At 38.9% G+C, this 11,404-nt stretch overlaps 1 protein-coding gene across 23 annotated transcripts in view; it reads left to right on the top strand.

The window, feature by feature from the left end:
• Nucleotides 1-11,404, top strand: part of ptprdb (protein tyrosine phosphatase receptor type Db) — a 221,713-nt gene that overhangs the window by 70,844 nt on the left and 139,465 nt on the right. For all 23 annotated transcript variants that reach the window (XM_007551700.2, XM_007551701.2, XM_016671248.1 and 20 more), the window contains exons 3-4: nt 6,840-6,916; nt 9,453-9,497. The gene's annotated coding sequence lies outside the window, so the exon portion shown is untranslated. The remainder of the gene's footprint in view (nt 1-6,839; nt 6,917-9,452; nt 9,498-11,404) is intronic.

Below are 11,404 nucleotides of genomic sequence, written 5' to 3'. Positions count from 1 at the left end.
CCTACAGAAATAAAATAATACTAACAGTATCACACATATACATGTGGGTTACACCTCAGTTTCTTTAAAAAGTCTAATCAAGTGTGTCTTTGAAACTGTGTTGGGGAGGGGATGAAAATAAATGTCAGCCTGCAAAGTAGTTTTGTGTCCCCCCACCCCCATTTATTAGCCTCTATTCCAGCTCCATCAGATGGACTATTAGTGTCAAGAAGATTATAATTATTATATTTCTGCTCTTTTCCACCTGCTGCTGTTAGTTAGGTGACCTTTTGGAACAGGTCTAATTAGCTGTGGATCTATTCAGGCTGGGCAGGTCTCCATTTGAGTCATCATCAGATCAGCTGCTTTCTAAACTTGCCATTCACTCCTGAGCAATTAGTTGACCCACAGAGCAGTTATTACAGACTGTGAAGGGGAATTTTCAATAGTGGGAGTAAACCCTAAACTGTATTGTCCTTGCAGGAAATAGTTTGGTGTTCTGAAATTCTATCTCAAATGTACTTTTGGTTGAGATAGTTTAGCTGTTTTCACAGGCGTCAGATGGACTCTGCTGTGGCTGTAGGATTTTTATTATTATTTTTGGTTCTCGCTCTAATTGGCATTTATGCAAACACCCTTCTTGTCGACTGCAGTTTTCAATGGGTTTTTATTTGCTAGAGGTTACAAGACTGTCCGCATGTTCACTTAGTACATAAAGGCTAAAATCAGAGTCTATGAAAGAAAAAGGCCATTCCAATGATCTGAGATGCTTCTCTGAAACTGTGATCTGATGCTGCATGCCGAATGATCAGACGTTACTCCAGTTCGTTATACAGGGCAGAGTGTAAACGTCCTAGTCCTAGAAATGATCTAATCAGTTGGTCTCATCCATTGTTAAAGTATTTAATAAAAGATGCAACAAAATGCAATAATAATTGTTCTCCTTTTATTACTAAAATAAATATTTATGTAACATCTTAAAGAAATATTGAAGTGATCGGATTATATCCAGCTAAAATCCAACATCCTAACGTCTCCATTAGGTGTAAATCCAGACTAGCTGGTTTGACTGGTTTGGTTTATTCCATGAAACTTAATAAATCATTTACATTTGTCTTCAGTGGTTATTTACAGAGAGGTTGACAATTATGTACACAGGAAGTGAAGTTCGGAGGTGGTGAGCCAACAATGACCTACCAATACGAAGCAGCAAACAAGAAATTTCTGATGGAAGTAGCTGTAATATAAAGGTAAAGCAATGGAAAAAAGCTAAAATAAAGCAGTTCTAGGTGAATTATATCTAGCTGATTTTTAGACTGTTTTCTTTTCAGAAAAGGTTTACATGTCCTGTTTTCAGTATTTGGCGTACAGAAGAAGATCGGCGGTGGCTTGTCGCCTCCTGTCTCCGTTTTTTGTCCAACTCCATATAAAAAGATGTTTATGTACATAACCAACAAATGCCAGTGCGGCTGAAGTCTAAAGACTTATGAAAATATGTGTTTGCATAAATCTGTGTGATGTTTTGGAGACTGGCATTTTTTTTCCTAAGACGGTTGACGTCTACTTTGGTCTATGCTTCTCTTAAAGTAGCCATTAGAGTCAGCCTCTAACTAATCTGGATTTATGCTAAATGAAGAGGCCAAGAAAGCCATCGGCCTTTATAATCCCCTCGCTAAAATAATTATTTAAATAATAATAATACCACTAAGGCAAATGTTGCATTAGTAAATAATATTTTTTTTATATTTATTTTGTTTTGCAGAAAGTAAACAATATCCCAGATGTGTGAATGCTGTTAAAAGCTGTGACTTAAACAAAAATATTAAAGGGACAACATTGGTTGCCAAGCAAAAAGAATAAAAAAAAATTCACCCTTGAGAGAGGTTGTTTTATTATAAAGGCATAGCCAAACAGAGGATGTTTATCAGCTACACTACCATAAACTTATGTAGATGTGAAGATCTGTCGGGAATGCTCCATTTTAGTGCCAGAAAGACGGAGCAACTTTACACAAGATACAGAAAGGAACATCATATTGTAAACATGAGGTTCTTGTAATAAATATTAGTTCTTGCAAAACATTTTTTTTATGGAGAAAGAAATGGAAATGATTCAAGCTGAAAATTAATTTGCATTTGGCATGACAACTCATGTACAAGCTAGCGTTACCACAGCGGTGGAGTTAGTCGATGTAAGAAGTTTGAAAAATAGAAGTTTAAGAGTTTAAGGCCAGTTTTAAGTTGCTTGCATTGAGTAACCAGCTACACAGGTTAATGTTGTAATTCTAAGTATAATGATGGTGTGGAGAACAAAAAAATCTCCCTGATAAAAGTTCCTTCATCCCGGAATCTTTATTGGATTGCATGATGGTTTGTATCTACGCAGCTCTCTGCTTGTGACAAAAAATGCTCTGTAAAAAAGAAAATAAAAAAATAATATAGTTTTGATTGAGTCAACATTATTTATTAAATTAGAGTGTTCAGGGGTTCCAGTGTTTGAACTCTAAACAATAACACAAGCTTATTATCTTGCATCTGCAAGGTCTCCCATATAGAGACGTTTGGTAGCATCTCTATTTTCCCAAATGTGCTGTCTCTGTAAGGTTGCAAGTTATTTCTGAAGAAATAACGTCCCCAGGAACTAACAAGTGTGTAGCAGTAGAGCGGACGCCTCATGTACAGAGGCTATATCGTCCTCAATTCGGCTGTCCTGAGTTCAATCCCCAGTCTTGAGACCTTTGCTACATGTCTGTCTCCCTTTGCTCTCAGCCCATTTCCTGTCTAGAAACCAGTCAATAAGGGCTATATTAGTGCCAAAAAAATAAATAAAATTAAAACTGAAAAAGAAATGATACCTTTTGTTACAACGATTAACCTTAATTAACGGTTAACCTCTGCGCCAGTCTCATCTTGAAACCTCAGTTTTTCTTCCAGGTCTGCCCTGGATTCAACTTCACAGTTAAGCACCACCATTTGTTGTGTTTGGCACTTAGGAAGCCCCTAGAAAACACTTTGAAGTTTGTGTTTGTAACATGAAAGATCAGGATTCAATGAACATGTAAACTTTTTTCATTACATGTTTGATATCACAGCTGCACAATATTAGGAAAACAATATCTTCCTCTGGAAGATGCTTTTGTTGTAAAACCAGATCATGCAGTCACAGTATTCTGAGATTTCTTTAAATTCTAAAAGTATTTTCATTATCCTGTCTATAACTTTACTTCACAATAGGATTAAAGTGAGAACAGTCTTATGTTGTGTTTTTTTTTTCTTTTATGATTTTTGATGCCGTTTTGTATAATTACTTTATAAGTATAGTTGTGCAAGTTGAATAAATCTTATTCCATCAGGGGCCCTTCCAGTCTTAAGTGTGGGAGCAAAAGTTCACACCTCAGAGCTCAGTTTTATTTTGCAGCCATTTTGTGTATCTATCATGTATCTGCCTAAAATCCTTAATCATCCCTATTACTTTGTGTTGCGATTTAGATACTAGGCATGCATAACTCCCACCAGCTGTAAACAAGTACGAGTTGTTTATGCAGAACAGTGTTGTGCTGTTGTGATCCCCTGCTGCTGGCTTGACCCGCAAAATAACTTCCCTAAAATTCTGGAAAAAATTTGGATCAGAGGCTGCAAATAGATTTGCAAAAGAGTAAACATGTTTACAAACTTATTTTAGCTGCTGAAATGTTGTCTCTAGAAAATTGCACTGCGGGTGAGCATGTGATCGTCACACACTTCACACTTAAGTGACGGTGTAAGAAGAGACGGTGCTGCTCGAGGAAATCTGTGCAAGGAGATGATATTTGTGGGCCATCATGTCAGTGTTATGGGTGGCCCTCAGTGTGCTATTCCACTTTAAATGGGCTTAAAGATGTATGTCTGCAGCCCATTCCGCTGCCCAACTCACCCACTTGCCTTGATGTTGAGTTCAGTTGACAGAAGCCCTAAGAAGAGTGTTTCACACATGCTGAGTGAAACCAAACCAAAGTAAGCCTCGTTCCACTGGGCTGCCGTGGTTAGGGGTTAGACATCACAAATTATCTGGGCCATCGGCGTGCAATTCAGTGCAGAAATAGTTTGCCTCATGGTGTGAAAATGGTACGAGAAAGCACTTCGCTGACCTAAATAATCTGCAGCTTTGCCCTGAATCCCATCCGCCACCAGCTGAAACCTGCAAGAGGATGTCCAGACACAACACGCGGATATGAATTCCCTTCTAATTGACTCTCGCAGAACAGTCAGTTCAGCCATTTAACATAAAAAAACCTTCAAAGGCTGCTGTGAAGGGTTCCCATGGGAGTTCTCTGAGAGTTTCAAAGAAGGTAAAAAAAAAATAAAAAAGGGCCTCATAGTGGGTGCCACTTTATCACACAAAAATCAGGGAAGAATCTACAAGTATATCTGCTCACACCAATTTTGGATAAACATACAAGATCTTCTATAAAATCTGCATTAGATTTCCAGTTTTCACACTTCCTTTCAGACACAAATTTGCTGGGTCTTTCATTACTTCTACTGGGCAGATAAAGACAAGCAAAATAGGTCAGCAAGACTGGAAAAAATATATATACCCCTTAAATCGTTTTGCAATTTTTCTTGTTACAACCACAAATGTCATTGTGTTCTGTGGGATCGTATGTGATATGCCAACAAAAAGCAGCACAGAATTTATATGAGCTTCAAGTTTAAAAAAAATAAAATAAAATAACTGCAGCATGCATTTGTACTCAACCCCTTCTCCCCTGAAGCCCCCAAATAAAACCCATTGCATCCACGCAGCCTCATAAGAAGCATGTGTATGTGTTAAAATGCCCTAGTTAAGGTTAAGACCTCAATTACATACTGAATTTCTGTTGAGTCTTGATGTTTATAGACCCTCTGCATCCAATCTGCTATTTTGCAAAGAATTTGTGAAAGTTTTTGGGCAAGTAATACTGATCAGAGATTGCTTTGTAATATTAAATCATGGCTTAAAACTAGAGGAGATGGTTTTAATCCAGAAAAAAAAGTTGTATAGATAAAAATCACTTATTTTTATTTTTACTAGAAAAATACCCAACAGTTGTCTTGAACATATTTGGATCATTTGTCTTCTGTTTCAGAGTTATGCACAATTTTATGTTGGTCCATCAAATCAAACTCCCAGTAATTAAAATCTGAGATTTTAACTGGACAAAATGTGTAAAAGTTCAAGGGTTGACAATAAATTTGAACGGCAGAGGAAGACTGCACAGTTAAGTCAAAATCTCAGATAGATGTAGAGGATAACTTAATCGCACTGTAGTTCTCTTGCAAGCAGATTTTTACAGCTCTCGTATTATTAGGGAAGAAACATGATGCAACTGGAGAAAGAATCCAGGGACGAATGTGTCATCAACTGAAAATAAAGTGTGAACTAGTTTTCACACACTGTGTGCAACAAGCATTTGCCACAGTGCACATAGTATGCACAAGCTGGGGCAGCAGAGAAATCTATCACATCTTTCACAGATCATGAAAGCCAGGCGCAGACATGGACTCATCAAACGGCTTTTCGATTACATTACGTAAGATGCTCCTGCTGCTGCTGCGACCTGAAAACGGCTGGTGTTTGTGGGTCAAAGAAAGCAACAGTAATGACACAGAGCCTAGTTATCATTCGCTGTTAAATCACTCATCATGTTTCCTTCATGAAATCCCTGCATTTTAGTGTATGCTGCCATCATCTACTGGCCCGGTTTGTTAAGTCGGTCAGCGGCACGAATGCAGGAGTGGTGTAACAGCGCAGACTGGTGGCGGCTGCTTGCTATGGCATGTTATCTCTCTGTTAGCCAGAGGCAGATTGCAACCAATCAGTGGTGAAAAGAACCATTACCGTTTGTTCTAGTGTAAAATTACAGGTGTGTTGTGGGTGAAATGTGTCAAACTTTTATATGGTAGCTATTTACTACGATAAAATCCTTCAAAGGTTTAATTTTTACATGTTTTAGTTGCTTTCAAGTGTGTAGTTTTGCCATGATGTCATGACAAGAATAACTGTGGACCCGTTTCTAATCCTCTGAGACCCTCTCCACATCTGAAGTGATTTCTCTCTTTTTTTTTTTTTGTTTTTTTTCGTTTTTCCTTTTTTTTTTTTTTTTTTTTTTTTTGCTGTGTCTCAGTGCACTCTGCCGTACCACGAATATTGAATAAGAGTCTCGGGTCAATGCAGTGACCAAACACTGGAAAACACTGAAGAGTGATGTCTGGATGTTGTGTGTGTAGTGTGTGTGTATGTCGGCGTGTTGTTGTATTCACATTTCACACACCTCTGTGCTCGAGCACCCACCTGTGTCCTAATACAACACCCCGCCCACTCTCCTCACCCATCAGTGTGTGCTTCCTGTACTCAAGTGCAGTATGCTTTTCCCACCTTGTCTTGTTTTTTTTTTTACCCTTTTTATTCAGCCCCTTCTCCCCCTCGCAGTCTGCAAGATTTGCACACTGCTGCTGTGGAAGGCCCTAAAAGCCTTAAAAGCTTCCACTGTAGGAGTTGAGCCAGGGCTGTCCATTTGACCCAGACTGCTTTTGGAACAACTCAGTCGTTGAACTCTGGCTTCGCTGTGGACAAAAAAAAAAAAAAGTCTCAGCTTGAATGCTGTAAACATGAACGCGCCCAGAGTTTTATACACACACACACACACACACACACACACACACACACGCAGTCAGAAATACAGGGAACTTTTAGAAAGTGAGACTTGGCTTTAAAAGCTCTGAGTTCTGAAAGACTGAGGCACTGTTCCTAATCCCTTTCCCACTTTTTTTTTCTTTTCTTCTCGTTTCTCTCCCCCACCTCCCCCTCTTTCTGTCTCTACCTCTTCTTGTGTCTTGTAGGAGAATTCTGGGGAGATTTCGTGCTCTTTTATTCCTCAAGGATGAAGCAGCACCGTGAATCTGTGTACTGAAGCAAGGTAAGCACTGATCACTGTGTTGCTAAAACAGAAATGTGAACATATTCTTCAACTTTCACTCTCCAATGCAGATTTGTTTCCTTACTGATTTGCACACAGCAGGCATTTGCATTTATGAATAGCACTTTTCAATATAAAAGTATGTACACGGAAACTGTAAACAAAAACGGCAAAAATGATCAAAGTGTTTTTTCGACTACTACATGAGAAATAATTTGACATAGTTACTAATAATATTAATGTTATCAGTATCTTTATTATTAAAACAATCATATGGAGTGAAGTTGAAAATATTTTTCATTTTCAAATTGCATGAAACAGCACAATGCAATTTTTCCATTTACAGAGCATCAATGTGTAAGAAGCTTGTAAGAGATGGTCTGCTTGTAGTTTGCTAAAAGGAGTTTTATAACAGCAGTACCCGAATAGGGGCAATAATTTACTGCTTAAAATGTCGGATTTGGAGTTACTTTTATCAAGAATGAACCCAATTTTATTTTGTATTAAAATAGTCTCTGGACATCAAAATTCAAAGAATGCAATGTTTTTTTTATTTTAAATTTAAAGTATCTGTGATTATACCTTTATTATAATTTGATGGTTATGTCGAGAGTCATAACTTAATATCGCAAGTAAGTAAATTCTGCTGCTTGTGTCTATGCTGAAGTTCCATTTCATGCACACTATTACTGCAAATAAATAAGTGTAAAAACAAAAAAAAAATATAAGCCCAGATAATTAAATTGTTCTTTCCTTCTACTCTAGTGGGTCTGTATTAAAAAAAAAACCTCTTCAGAAATTACTAATACATATTTAAAAGAGGTATGATATGAAGGTCACACCCAAAAAGTAAAGAAATAAATTTAAATTATATTTGATCCCCAGTTGTAAAGACCAATATAGCTATAACTGAGGCGATTTAACTGGAAGTGGGTCCCCAAATCAAATTCTGCCCAGGGCCTCAATAAATGTTTTGTCAACTCCGGGAGGATAAAGTGACCATTTGATTCTGTGATCAGTCAATTTAATTGTTGTCTTTCCAGTGTAGTGTGGAAGATCTGTAATCGTTGTATCAACCCTCCATACCACTTGGGTCTTCTGGTTCACGTCTACTCTGCATCCTTAAAATCAGAACCAAACATGGAGAAGCAGCGTTCAGGTTTTATGCTCCTCTATTTTTAAAAAAAACTTCCCGGAAACCCTCAAGGTTGCTGAGGCGGGTTTCTTTAAATAAAAGCCCATTTGTTTGCAGTTGCCTTTGGTTAAAAATAACTGAAACATCACTAATTTCAGTCTGTTGTTTTCATCATGTGCTATACAAAACACTTGGCTTGCTATGCTTAAATGCACATAAAAAAAACCCCCAAAAAACCCCCCACAATACTTAACCTTGTGTCAGCTCTAGAAATACAAAAACAAAGGGATATGGAGAACATGTTTGCTCTGAGACACTGACTGAAGAAAGGGAACACGGAGGAAGACTTGATTCTCGGGAACAGAAAGTGAGTGAAGACACTGTCGACAGGATTAAAGTTTAACCAAACATCACCAGCCCCCAGGAGAGGCAAATCTGCTGCCATCCGCAGTGGACAGAAGGCAGGAAAAGACATGCAAAGAGACAAGACAAGACAGAGCGGCGATCCCCAGCTGTCTTTAAAAACTGCTGCCTCTGATACATTATTGAATATGCGGCTCTCCAACGCATCGCTGAGCCTTCTTCCCGTGTTAGTGTTCAAGTTTGCATAGCGTCACTGCTCTAAAAATAAAGCATTCGCTCATCCTTTCCCAGTTTGTTTTAAAGATGCAGAAGCCGCATGAAGCTGGTGCGTGTTGCTGCTCTGAGTGCCACTTTCTCCGTTCAGAGGCTGGCTGGAATTTGAGTTTGCGCTTGACTCATTTTTGCTATCGAGCCTCTGAAGTACAAAGAAAAGAAAAGCAGACTCAGAGATTTGATCAAACTCTTTGAACGTATTCTTGGATGATGTGCTGAGGATTTTGAGGCGAGCTGATTGCTTCACTGGTACTCCTCTGTACTGTACGCAGAAGGCAGAAAGATAGTATCGTGGGGGATTTTTTCGGAATCAAACAGCATGTTAAACATCAAATCTTTGTCTAGTGCACAACTCATCTACTCCTCCTTTTTTTATCTTCAATAAGTTACATTTGAGCCTTTGTTGTAGAAGTTCACATTCTTAAGACTTTCTGCATGTGGAGTTACTGGGTGCCCCACCACCCTGCAAGGATAAGATGAAGGATGGATGGATGGATGGATGGATGGATGGAGGAAGTACCGGGTGTAATCTACAGGTGGCAGCAGAGTAACGTACCTAACAGGAACGCTCTTGAATGGCCCCTTTTGAACAGATAGCACCTTCATAGGCCCCCCTTATCTAGTTCTCTGTCTGCCTCATCATCACTACATGTTTTGAAGCAAATCATTTTTTGTAGGACAGGAAGGAAAGAGGACACACCAATCAATATGATTTTTTTGATGAGTATTCAATTGTCCAAACATGTCTTCTCTGTTCTCTTTCAGCTCCCACATTCAAACTTCAACGGCGAGGATGAAACATGAGCAAAGGTACGGTATGTTTGGTTTTGTCGGTTTCCGCGCAACGAGAGGGAGGGAGCCGCTGTATGCAGTCAGTCGATTTGGAGGCGTGCGTCTCCATCCCCTGACTGATGTTGCAGTGACATGATCGGCTTGACTGCTAGTAGCTCTTTGTGAGGTTGCTATAGTGACTGTGGATTGAGTGTTGGGGAGACCAGAGAGGAATACGAGGGTGCAGAAGGGGGCGGAATGGGAAATGAAGTGCCTGGTGCCTCTGGCCTGTGAGGCTCATTTGTGTGTCTGTGTTTGTACTTTGTAAGAGAGTGGATGTGATATATAAGTGTTTATCTGCATGGGGAATCCAACGTTAAAGAGCCACTCATCTGTGTAATTGGGAATTTGATCAAGATAACTCACAAATGCACTCAGGCAGACAGACAAACATCAACTCTCTGTCGGTGTAGGAGTCAATAAGACGTAGGAACTGTGACAGCTAACGTGTGGGCTGAGGGTATCCTGCTTTGCATCAGACACATACACACAAATTAGTGGGTCGCCCTTCATTGCTTTTCGGTTCATTGCGCCGTCAAAGAAACGATGTGTGAGCTCACGCCAGCAGACAAAATACCTCCATGAGCACATACAGCGACTTAAACACACATTGCAAAGTTAAGATATAGAACAGGGTAGAATATCATTTTAATATTGATGATACAGTTTGACTAGTTTCAGTGTAGGGCCCCCTTATTTTGCTAAGCAAAGAGTTTATTGCTTTTCCATTTATCCCTAGTTGGGCTTTAACATAATCAACAAAATATTCAGACAACCAACTAGCTAGTATTATGTTATTCTGGAGATCAAAATACACATACAATGTCAGTATAGCAAATTTGGAGTAGCAAACACACTAAAATAAACACATAGTTTGCAAATAAATCTTTTTCTGTCTTTATTAATACTAAAAATGTGTTTGTTTTTTTTTGTTTGTTTGTTTTTTTGCTTAACTAGACCATTCCAATATGCCAAATAGCAAACTAATTTGAATTATAAAAGCTTCGGCTGCTGAACATTTCATAAATTCATATGAATGAGCACTTTTTGCCTTAACTATTCATAAATGCGACTGAACTTGAGCTTTTATTTTGAAAAGCTACAAATTCCCTATGACCTTACACCAGGGATCTTCAGCTTCAGGCCTTGAGGGCTGGTGTCTTGCAGCTTTTAGATGTGTCTCGGCTTTAATACACCTGTGTTAAATAATGAGGTCATTGGCAGGACACTGGAGAACTTGACTGCAAACTGAGGAGATAATTCAACCACTGAATTCAGCTGTGCTGGACCAGGGACAGATCTAAACGATGCAGGACACCAGGCCTTGAAGACATAGTCGAAGTTCCCAGTCTTACATCACAGAAAATGTAAGTCCATTCTGTACCCAGCTTCCCTAAAATGATAAAACAGACAGGACAGTCTAGATTTTTTTGTTTGTTTTCCAAATTCATGTTCATAGACTTAAAGATGGTTTTAAAGCTTCTTAAGTTGTCAAAATTGATGTCCTGCCCACATTTGTGATTTATTAGTACACTTAAAAGTAGATCAGGGTCTGACATCTCAAGTCCTAGAGTGCCAGCGTCCTTCAACTTTTAGTTGTGTCTCTGCTTCAATATATCTGAGTCAGATAAGCCGGTCATTGGCGGGTCTCTGGAGAACTTGACTACATAATTCAATCTAAAAAAAATCTAAAGGTTGCAAGACACCGGCCCCAGAGGACTGGAGCTGTTTACCACTGACGTAGATCTGTCCCATCCACCAGCCTTTTTAATGTCCTAAAAACCATAAACCACCCTTCCTTCAGGAGGATGACAGAGACTTCCTTGTTATAAAATTATAATATTATAACAACAGGACATCATGTTGTGTTGAATCCTCTAAATCAT

This window comes from Poecilia formosa, unplaced genomic scaffold (genome assembly GCF_000485575.1).
Source record: "Poecilia formosa unplaced genomic scaffold, Poecilia_formosa-5.1.2 Scaffold43, whole genome shotgun sequence".
Classification (NCBI taxonomy): domain Eukaryota; kingdom Metazoa; phylum Chordata; class Actinopteri; order Cyprinodontiformes; family Poeciliidae; genus Poecilia; species Poecilia formosa.
The sequence above is the reverse complement of the archived record's forward strand: the minus strand, read 5'-3'. Positions and strand labels throughout refer to the sequence as shown.